The sequence below is a fragment of the Tenebrio molitor genome, chromosome 1 (genome assembly GCF_963966145.1).
Source record: "Tenebrio molitor chromosome 1, icTenMoli1.1, whole genome shotgun sequence".
Taxonomy (NCBI): Eukaryota; Metazoa; Arthropoda; class Insecta; order Coleoptera; family Tenebrionidae; genus Tenebrio; species Tenebrio molitor.
Window position 1 is genome coordinate 20,048,575 of NC_091046.1, and position 8,934 is coordinate 20,057,508.

General features: G+C 33.3%; 1 long non-coding RNA gene across 1 annotated transcript; it reads right to left on the minus strand.

Moving 5' to 3' along the window:
- Positions 1–6,538: 6,538 nt before the first annotated feature.
- Positions 6,539–8,671, minus strand: LOC138138690 (uncharacterized). Its single transcript, XR_011162075.1, has 2 exons — positions 7,403–8,671; positions 6,539–7,353 (listed from the first exon to the last, which is right to left on the minus strand). It is a non-coding gene; the product is annotated as an uncharacterized lncRNA (long non-coding RNA).
- Between the last annotated feature and the right edge of the window lie 263 nt (positions 8,672–8,934).

Sequence of the window (8,934 nt, forward strand, 5' to 3'; positions counted from 1 at the left end):
AACCCCATTCGTAAAAACGTAAAATATGAAACGGAATCGGGTGACCCGTCTAGTATTTGGTGAAATATTTTTATAACCGATTTTACTTGATTGGTGATTAAAAAATACTCAAAATATCTTGAAATTATCCAAATCACGAACGAATAAAAAAGCCGGATTCCAAATCATTCTTCAATTCCCGCAAAGATACTTTTGGGGAATTCGTGTTCCTCAAAAGTATCTTTACGTGATATGCGTTTTAGGAGTATGTTCAATTGGAAATCATGTTACAGACTATTCTGGCCTTTCTGAGCGTTTTTAGAAAGTCCTAATTATTTTGAAGACAAAGTTGTCATTAAATTATTATCAATAGGAATCCCGCTGCAACCCCATTCGTAAAAATGTAAAATATGAAACGGAATCGGGTGACCCCCCTAGTATTTGGTGAATTATTTTTATAACCGATTTTACTTGATTGGTGATTAAAAATTAATCAAAATTCCTTCCAATTATCAAAATCACAAACGAATAAAAAAGCCGGTTTCCGAATCATTCTTCAATTCCAGCAAAGGTACTTTTGGGGAATTCGTGTTCCTCAAAAGTACCTATACGTGATAGCAATTTTAAGATTATGTTCATTTGAAAATTGTGTTACAGACAATGCTGGGCTTTCTGAACCTTTTCAAAAAGTCCTAATTACTTTGAAGACAAAGTAGTCATTAAATTATTATCAATAGGAATCCCGCTGCAACCCCATTCGTAAAAATCTAAAATATGAAACGGAATCGGGTGACCCCTCTAGTATTTGGCGAAATATCTTTATAACCGATTTTACTTGATTGGTGATTAAAAAATACTCAAAATTCCTTGAAATTATCCAAATCACAAACGAATAAAAAAGCCGGATTCCGAATCATTCTTCAATTCCCGCAAAGATACTTTTGGGGAATTCGTGTTCCTCAAAAGTACCTTTACGTGATCTCTGTTCTATTTGAAATTGTGTTACAGACTATGCTGGCCTTTCTGAACTTTAAAAAGTCCTAATTATTTTGAAGACAAAGTTGTCATTAAATTATTATCAATAGGAATCCCGCTGCAACCCCATTCGTAAAAATGTAAAATATGAAACGGAATCGGGTGACCCCTCTAGTATTTGGTGAAATATTTTTATAACCGATTTTACTTGATTGGTGATTAAAAAATAATCAAAATTCCTTCCAATTATCAAAATCACAAACGAATAAAAAAGCCGGTTTCCGAATCATTCTTCAATTCCCGCAAAGGTACTTTTGGGGAATTCGTGTTCCTCAAAAGTACCTTTACGTGATATCAATCTTAAGGTTATGTTCTATTGGAAATTGTGTTACAGACTATGCTGGCCTTTCTGAACCTTTTTAAAAAGTCCTAATTATTTTGAAGACAAAGTTGTCATTAAATTATTATCAATAGGAATCCCGCTGCAACCCTATTCGTAAAAATGTAAAATATGAAACGGAATAGGGTGACCCCTCTAGTATTTGGTGAAATATTTTTATAACCGATTTTACTTGATTGGTGATTAAAAAATACTCAAATTCCTTGAAATTATCCCAATCACAAACGAATAATCAAGCCGGAATCCGAATTATTCTTCAATTCCCGCAAAGGTACTTTTGGGGAATTCGTGTTTCTCAAAAGTACCTTTACGTGATATCTGTTCTATTGGAAATTGTGTTACAGACTATGCTGGCCTTTCTGAACTTTAAAAAGTCCTAATTATTTTGAAGACAAAGTTGTCATTAAATTATTATCAATAGGAATCCCGCTGCAACCCTATTCGTAAAAATGTAAAATATGAAACGGAATAGGGTGACCCGTCTAGTATTTGGTGAAATATTTTTATAACCGATTTTACTTGATTGGTGATTAAAAAATACTCAAAATTCCTTGAAATTATCCAAATCACAAACGAATAAAAAAGCCGGATTCCGAATCATTCTTCAATTCTCGCAAAGGTACTTTTGGGGAATTTATGTTCTTCAAAAGTACTTTTACATCATATCAATTTTGAGGTTATATAGGTATGTTCTAGTGGAAATGATGTTACAGAGTATGTCGGCCTCTCTGAGTCTTTTTAAAAAGACCTAATTATCTTGAGGGCAAAGTTGACATTAAATTATTATCAACAGGAATTCCGCAGTAACCCCATTTTAAAAAATATTAAATATGAAATGGAATCGAGTGACTCTTCTAGTATTTGGCGAAATATTTTTTACAACCGATTTTACTTCATTAGTGATTATTAAACAGTACTAAAAATACTTGCAATTGTCCAAATCACAAACGAATTAAAAAGCACTGATTCCGAATATACCGATTCAATTCTCGCAAAGGTACTTTTGGGGAATTCGTGCTCTTCAAAAGTATCTTTACGTGATATCAATTTTTTAAGGTTATGTTCTATTGGAAATGATGTTACATAAACATGAATTTATATTATTAAAAAAACAAATCTTGAAGACAAAATTGACCCTAAAATGATATTAGGAACTAAAAATTATAAATAGAAAATGGAGTCGACTAACCTTTCGTTTAAAAAGTCTTTTCAAAGTTTTTGATTCAAATCATTTTTGTAAGTATAGACCACCCGGAGTCTCCTTGACATAGATTAAAGATTGCAAAAGTGGATAAAGTGTCCTTCAATAATTGAAATTTATTTTGATTCTTTACTTGCATTTTTTATTTTCTTAAGTTTTCACAAAAATAATTTTTACTTTTACAAAATTTACAAAAGGAGTAGTTTTTCAAATGGTTGAACGCAAAACGGCAAAAAAATATCATTTCCCGTAAGGGAACAGAAACTCCTTGAAAGGATCATTAGATACATAGTCAATGAAGATTATGTACCTAATGAAACTTTCAGGGAGTTTCTGTTTCTCAAAAGTGCCAATTCGTATGTAGGGGGTTACGGCACAGATTAGTAAGCCAGTTATGAGGAAAACAAAATTTTTGATTAGCCATTAATGTTGTGACAGTTTTTAAGATGATCGCATCATTTTAAAAAACTTCTACGAGATTTTGGATTTTGAAAGGAAAAGTGGAGGGTGAAAATTGAAAAAAAGTTACTGTTTGTTCGTCATCTGAAATTAGACAGTTAAGGTTTGTAGTATTTTGCTTTTTTGTACATAAAAAAAGTTTGCGGGTTGAAAGAGGGTGGGGGGGTATTTTCTTGTCACACTCTTAACATTAAAACTAATAATTCTTAGCGTGAACAATCAATGCTAAAAAACAAAAAAATTATGGGAGCAAATTTAAAAAAGGGGGTAGTTTTTCAAAGGTTTGAGGGTAAAAGAACAAAAAAATATCATTGCCCTTGATAATAGAGTTTATGTATCTAATGATACTTTCAAGGAGTTACGGTTTCTCAAAAGTACCAATTCGTGTGTAGGGGGTTGCGGCACAGATTTGTAAATAAACCAGTTATGAGCAAAACAAAATTTTTGATTAGCCATTAGTGTTGTGACAGTTTTTAAGATGATCACAACACTTTAAAAAACTTTTACGACATTTAGAATTGTAAAAGTAAACGCAGGGGGTGAAAATTAAAAAAAATACCGTTGATCATTATCCGAAATTAGACAGTTAACGTTTGTGGTATTTTGCTTTCACAAACATAAAAAAAGGTTGGAGGGTAACTTCTTATCAAAATTGTTAACATTAGAACTAAAAATTCTTGGATTTACAAATTGTTGATTAAAACGGGATGAAGGATATGATTGATCATGTGGAAGAACTTATTTAAAGGCAGATTTTTATTATGCCAAAATAAGGATTGAAAAGCTAATTTAGAGTAATAATAATAATTTATAACATTTTGTCAATTAAAATAAGGGTTGAAAACGAGTTTTATGGCAATGAAATTGCTGTCTATATTTGAAAATAATTTCGTAATGTACTTCACCACCTAGGGGACAATAGTCTAGTTAAACTCATTACAGTGTCGATACAGTGTTAGTTCATGTAGTGGGCAGCACATCCCAATGAGATCTTGATACCTCAAAGGTACCTTTCCGTTGCATGGAATTTCGAGGAGCTCCTCGAAATTCCCAAATTCTCCTCGAAAGTACCATTCCGTGCTAGAAATCTCCTCAAAAGTATCTTTCCCCATACATATATATATATATTATTATATATTATTATGCCGTGCCGCCGGGTGGCGGAGGGATAGTAAGTTAAAATTTGTTGTTAGGTACATTGGGCCGTATGATTTCCCTTTCATTAGTTAAAGAACGTCGTTAAATTGTTTTATTTCATCCTGTGTCAAATTTCAATACTTTACGTCATCAGTTTGAATCCGGGAAAACGCAAAAAACGGCCGGACGCCGGTTAAGTGTTGCTATTGGAAACACAAAAGTAACAATCGCAATAACAATTATTCAGGTTTAAGAAATGTTTTATTCAAAACTACATCTAAATGCAAATTAACAATTTAACTATTTCGGCCACAAAGAAGATGCACTTACTTTCTCAGACTAAAAACGTTAGTTCACAAATAAAATAATACAACCATTTAAACCAAATCTAAAAAATAGGCCAGCCAGCACAACCTCTTCCGTAATTTTCTGCACATTATTTTCTGATTTCCATTTACAAAAATGGCTGAATTGTTTTTGATACCTTTCACCAGACTTGCTAGGTATTAATTCAGCACAGGCTTCTGCAGATTTTCTTACAATTTCTGGAGGATTTGCTTTAGAAGTTATTTTGACGCACAAAATTATTTCAACAAAATAAACAATTGCCAAACAGCCGTTGCTAATCATGTTCCAAAAATGTGACTAGATTTTGAGTTTTTGTTGAATTATTTTTAAATTAATTTCAATGTTTCTTTCAAACGAAATTTGAGCCAGGATGAAATAAAATACATAACGACATTCGTCCGTGAACTCTTTTTACAGTACTCGTTTCGAGTTTCAAGACTCGGCTCCTTCGTCGCCTCGTCCTTAAACGTCTAACTCGTACTGTAAACTATGAGTTCCCGGACTTATAACGTTAATTACTATTGTCTTTGTCTAACATAGTGCTTGGCATATACTCTCACTTTGTCTAATCAATTATTTAGCTAATGAAAGGCTTAACGAATGGGAAATCATACGGCCCAATATGTTCACTTTAGAGCAACAAATTTTCATTGTCCAGTGTCCAGGCTTGGTCCTATTCGACACCTCGAGTTTTTGAGGAATTTCAACAAATATTTCCGGACTTTCAAGGCACTTAACCAACAACTTGCCCAGAAAGTGTACAAATGCGTAAACATGTTTTTGGAAATAGGTAGTATTCTGCGCAAAAAAGGCAGTAGACGACCGACAAAAACATCAGCTGAAAATATTGCAGACGGTGAACAAAGAATTACTGCAGAGATTAACGTAACCCAAGCAACTAACCTATCATTTGGTACAGTTCAGCTTATTCTTAAAAAAGATTTGCACTTTTTTCTCTATCGTGTGTCTGTTATGCATGAAATTACTCCTTGACAATAAAAACCCCCACAACCGACAACAACCTCTCTGGATAATATTGATTGATCGATGTTCGATGATCGTTGGATCTTGGATCGATTTTTATAAACAAGCGGCTTGCGCGTGCTCCGTGCTCACCGTTGACGTTAAATAAAGGTACCTAAGTACGGGAGTTTTAAATCTCATTGTTTCATTGCACTAGCTGAGGAAATTCTTTTACAACCTACAGGTCACACAAAATTCTTTATGAAAATCAAGATTTCAACATTCTCAAAATCACTAACCTAACTTTTAAGACTGACATCTGTTAATTGAAATCTCATGATTTTTTTTTTTTCGATCTCACGGTATAATCCATAATGAAATAATTCATTAAATACACAAACAAAACGATTATTTTATATTCTTGCTTTTATATTCCAAAAAATAACTTGTTGATGTGAAAATTGAAATTCATAATCGCCCATCCGATTCCGAATCATTCATAATCGCTCATTCGTTATTCAAAGCAACTGTGCATGCGAATCATTCATCATCGGACAAGCCGAATGATCATTCGATTGATTATACAAAGCGATTATTCGATTCATTCCATCATGGAAATATGTCGATTATGCCCAACACTAGTTAACACAGGACATTGTTGACGTTTCCGCGAAAAATCTGCGTACCAGTAACGTCGCACTTGGTAATAAACATCGTAAATTACCCATTCTTACGAATGCAAAATGTTGCTCTTGTTTATTTTATAAATTTTCTCCATTATTAGATAATAATAATAAAATGCACAATTATAGTTCCAACATGTAAAATTCATGAGATATGATTTAAGTATTATGTATAAAGTAGCGTTTGAGACCACAAATTGTCTACCCCCATACATTAAACGCTGGCACACAAGTCCGCTACGACATGATCGATAATTCGCAACGCCTGCTCTGATTTGTGTTTTTTTTTTATCACTTTGTACAATAATATGACGAGCCTGATCAGGTGTTATTTAAAAATTAAATCAGGAATCTGAGTAGGTATTCTATTAGTTTGAAATAATAATAATACTAATAATCTGTTTGACAAATATCAAAAAAGCCCAAATATAGACACAGCGGATGAATTATTAAAATCATTGAATAACTCAAGAAAAGAAAAATGGAACAAACTTATGGAAAACATGAACTTCACTCATTCTAGTCGCAGTTGTTGGTCTTTACTTCGAAAACTAGGAGCGGCTAATGAAACTACTAGATCTAAATCTAATATTAGTCCAAATTCGGTTGCTTCTCGTTTAGTTAACGTTTCAAATTCTATTAAATTAAACAAAAGGGAAATTAGAAATATGAAACGGAAATTATATAAACAAAGAAAGTCAGCATTAACATCGGAAATACTATCTCGTCCATTTAGTGTAGAAGAGATGCAAGAAGTAGGTAAAACACTGAAGAACAGAAAAGCTGCGGGTTTTGACGGCATCTATCCTGAATTCATAAAACACCTGGGACCAATAGGTTTAAACTGGCTTAGGTCTTTTTTTAATGACATAGTTTTAACAGGTAAAATACCAAATGAATTCAAGAAAGCAAAAGTTATTGCCATACTAAAACCCGGAAAACCCGCCAATGAAGCTTCGAGTTACAGACCAATCTCTCTACTCAGCGTATGTCATAAATTTTTGGAAAAGCTTATCTACAATAGAATTTCACCAATAATAGAAGAACATCTTCCAATAGAGCAAGCAGGTTTTAGACCAAACAGAAATTGCTGTGACCAGGTGCTGGCCCTAACATCTTATATCGAATCTGGCTTTGAAAAACGTCTAAAGACTGGAGTTGTTTTTGTTGATCTCACCGCAGCCTACGACACCGTCTGGAAAGATGGACTAATACATAAATTGTATAATGTAATACCTTGTGGAAAAATGGTCTCACTCTTAGAAGATATGTTGTCTAACCGTCAATTCAGGGTTTTCGTTGAAGACAAAAGCAGTAAATTTCGATTTCTCAACAATGGTTTACCTCAAGGCTCAGTATTGTCACCAATCTTATTTAATTTATATACAAGTGATTTACCCCCAACAAATTCCCGAAAATTCATCTATGCTGACGACCTAGCAATGGCTTACCAACATCAGAATTTTGAAAATGTAGAGAACCGACTGTCAGAAGATTTAATACCTTTGAATAAATATTTCACAAAATGGCGACTTTGCCCAAATCCTCAAAAGACAGAAGTTTGCTGTTTCCATCTCGTAAACAACCAGAAAAATAGAAAACTGAAAGTAGTCTTTAACGAAACTACAATTAAGCATAATTATTCTCCGACATATCTAGGAGTAACTCTTGATTCATCTCTAACCTTCAAATTACACATCGAAAAGTTACGACAGAAACTGAAAACGAGAAACAACATTATACATAAACTCGCAGGCACAAGTTGGGGAGCGAATGCACACACTTTACGTATCACAGGACTAGCTCTAGTATATTCAACGGCAGAATATTGTTGCCCTGTCTGGAAGAACAGTGCACACGTGAACAAAATAGATGCTCAATTGAATACCACACTTCGAATAATAACGGGTACTTTAAAATCTACTCCAACACCATGGCTACATGTCCTAGCACACATTATTCCGTACGATATTAGAAGAAAATACGTAACAAAACGAATTTGGGATAAATTTCAAAATTCACCGAACATGTACTCCGTAACACAAGACATGGCAAATTTACCACCCTTTAGATTAAAATCGCGTAAACCACTTTGGAAAGAAGAATTTCTCATGGAACCATTTTCCAAATCTGACTATTGGAAAGCAGCCTGGCAAGACGTAGATATTTTCAATAAAAATCTAATTGAGGATCCTACAAAACAACTTCCGGGATTTGACCTACCTAGGAAAATCTGGTGTAAATTAAATCGTTTTAGAACCGGCCATGGCAAATGCAATAATATGTTGTTTCACTGGAACATTCGTGAAAACCCTTCTTGTGAATGCGGTGCAGAAAAAGAAACCATCCAACACATTGTGGAAGAATGTCCCCTTACTAAATTCCAGCAAGGTTTCTCCAAACTACATCTACTTACCGAAGACGCCATAAATTGGCTACAACAAATTAAAAACATATAATTTACCATAATTATTTTATGAATTTCGAATTTTAATTGTAATTTTCTTCATACGAATATATACAGGGTGTCCCCAAAAAAAAAGACGAGTCCATAGCTCTCTTATTTATCGGATGATTTTAATTATCTATACACCAAATTAAATCGTTGTTAATAGGCTACAAAACGGCTTAATAAATTCACCTATAGCTCCAAGGGTTTCAAGACTAAACTGTCAAAATATTTTTTTTCAAATGGGATTACATACTTTTTTTTAGTAATTCTGATAGAGATTTTAATTCTGAAAACAACAATGTATCACAAGTATAACTTCACATAAAAAAAAATAACA